The sequence below is a fragment of the Phymastichus coffea genome, unplaced genomic scaffold, assembly GCF_024137745.1.
Source record: "Phymastichus coffea isolate CEN01 unplaced genomic scaffold, Cenicafe_Pcof_1.1 PCOF00032, whole genome shotgun sequence".
Lineage (NCBI taxonomy): Eukaryota > Metazoa > Arthropoda > Insecta > Hymenoptera > Eulophidae > Phymastichus > Phymastichus coffea.
Genome location: NW_026706843.1, coordinates 2,941,545 through 2,944,762, shown reverse-complemented (window position 1 = coordinate 2,944,762; position 3,218 = coordinate 2,941,545).

Below are 3,218 nucleotides of genomic sequence, written 5' to 3'. Positions count from 1 at the left end.
TCTCTTTACTATGTGACGCTGCCCCAGCATCTAGCAAGCAAGCTTGCCAGTACTACTAGTTACTATGTTGCGTGAACCGGATTATAAGGACATAAGGGAATTACATGGAACTCATGGATTTCGGGTACATTACTTTCTCATAATAATCTTAGCTTGTTAAAATAGGACAGACGTGTCCATAAGATGTGAGTGTAAGATAAACGTGGCTGTATTGTGATATTGAATCGGTCCGAAACGGCAGCATATCCCCTGGATACCAATGTATTAATTAATTGTACCTAGTGGCGTTCTCGCGTAATCGTGGCGCTTGCCTAAAAGTACAACTCTAATACTCGACATCAACCGGATTATAAGGACACGCCAGATATAGGAGCCATTTGTGGTCTCAAGCCGTATTGCGAATCTCTACAAGAGTCGTGCCAGAGGTATACATTGCTCTGAAATGATATTGCGGGCCGTCGCGTGAGCGTGGCACTGTAAATTGCTTCTCTTGATCTTGCGACGCTGTCGCAGCATCTAGCAAGCAAGCTTGCCAGTTCTACTAGTTACTATACTGCGTGAACCGAATTATAAGGATATAAGGGAATTACATGGTACTCATGGTTTTCAGATACATTACTTTCTCATAATAATTTTAGCTTGATTAAATAGGGCAGGTGTGTCCGCACATCTCTGTGGAAGATTAACATGGCTATATTGTGATAATCAATTCGTCCGAGCTGATCGGTTAGATGATCGTGGCTGCAATGTGATAATCAATTCGACTGAGCCTGCAGAATAACCTCCGGCTACCATGGTATTAATTATTTATACCTTGCGGCAGTCTTACAGATTCGGCGCGCATGCCTAGATGTACAACTCTAATACTCAGCATGAACCGGATTATAAGGACATAAGGGAATTACATGGAACTCATGGTTTTCGGGTACATTACTTTCTCATAATAATCTTAGCTTTTTAAAATAGGGCAGACGACTCCATAAGATGTGTGTGTAAGATGAACGTGGCTATATTGTGATATTGAATCTGTCCGAAACGGCAGCATATCCCCTGGATACCAATGTATTAATTAATTGTACCTAGTGGCGTTCTCGCGTAATCGTGGCGCTTGCCTAAAAGTACAACTCTAATACTCGACATCAACCGGATTATAAGGACACGCCAGATATAGGAGCCATTTGTGGTCTCAAGCCGTATTGCGAATCTCTACAAGAGTCGTGCCAGAGGTATACATTGCTCTGAAATGATATTGCGGGCCGTCGCGTGAGCGTGGCACTGTAAATTGCTTCTCTTGATCTTGCGACGCTGTCGCAGCATCTAGCAAGCAAGCTTGCCAGTTCTACTAGTTACTATACTGCGTGAACCGAATTATAAGGATATAAGGGAATTACATGGTACTCATGGTTTTCAGATACATTACTTTCTCATAATAATTTTAGCTTGATTAAATAGGGCAGGTGTGTCCGCACATCTCTGTGGAAGATTAACATGGCTATATTGTGATAATCAATTCGTCCGAGCTGATCGGTTAGATGATCGTGGCTGCAATGTGATAATCAATTCGACCGAGCCTGCAGAATAACCTCCGGCTACCATGGTATTAATTATTTATACCTTGCGGCAGTCTTACAGATTCGGCGCGCATGCCTAGATGTACAACTCTAATACTCAGCATGAACCGGATTATAAGGACTGTAAATTGACACTGTAAATTGCTTCTCCTCATCTTGCGACGCTGTCGCAGCATCTAGCTAGCAAGCTTGCCAGTACTACTACTTACTATGAACCGGATTATAAGGACATAAGGGAATTACATAGAACTCATGGTTTTCAGGTACATTACTTTCTCATGATAATCTTAGCTTTTTAAAATAGGGCAGACGAGACCATAAGATGTGTGTGTAAGATGAACGTGGCTGTATTGTGATATTGAATCGGTCCGAAACGGCAGCATATCCCCTGGATACCAATGTAGTAATTAATTGTACCTAGTGGCGTTCTCGCGTAATCGTGGCGCTTGCCTAGAAGTACTACTCTAATACTCGACATCAACCGGATTATAAGGACACGCCAGATATGGAGGGCATTTGTGGTCTCAAGCCGTATTGCGAATCTCTACAAGAGTCGTGCCAGAGGTATACATTGCTCTGAAATGATATTGAGGGCCGTCGCGTGAGCGTGGCACTGTAAATTGCTTCTCTTGATCTTGCGACGCTGTCGCAGCATCTAGCAAGCAAGCTTGCCAGTTCTACTAGTTACTATACTGCGTGAACCGAATTATAAGGATATAAGGGAATTACATGGTACTCATGGTTTTCAGGTACATTACTTTCTCATAATAATCTTAGCTTGTTAAAATAGGGCAGACGACTCCATAAGATGTGTGTGTAAGATGAACGTGGCTATATTGTGATATTGAATCGGTCCGCAACGGCAGCATATCCCCTGGATACCAATGTATTAATTAATTGTACCTAGTGGTGTTTTCGCGTAATCGTGGCGCTTGCCTAGAAGTACAACTCTAATACTCGACATCAACCGGATTATAAGGACACGCAAGATATGGAGGGCATTTGTGGTCTCTAGCCGTATTGCGAATCTCTACAAGAGTCGTGCCAGAGGTATACATTGCTCTGAAATGATAATGAGGGCCGTCGCGTGAGCGTGGCACTGTAAATTGCTTCTCTTGATCTTGCGACGCTGTCGCAGCATCTAGCAAGCAAGCTTGCCAGTTCTACTAGTTACTAGACTGCGTGAACCGAATTATAAGGATATAAGGGAATTACATGGTACTCATGGTTTTCAGGTACATTACTTTCTCATAATAATTTTAGCTTGATTAAATAAGGCAGGTGTATCCGCAACATCTCTGTGAAAGATGAACATGGCTATATTGTGATAATCAATTCGTCCAAGCTTTCGGTTAGATGATCGTGGCTGGAATGTGATAATCAATTCGACCGAGCCTGCAGAATAACCTCCGGCTACCATGGTATTAATTATTTATACCCTGCGGCAGTCTTACAAAGTCGGCGCGCATGCCTAGATGTACAACTCTAATACTCAGCATGAACCGGATTATAAGGACATAAGGGAATTACATGGAACTCATGGTTTTCGGGTACATTACTTTCTCATAATAATCTTAGCTTGTTAAAATAGGACAGACGTGTCCATAAGATGTGAGTGTAAGATAAACGTGGCTGTATTGTGATATT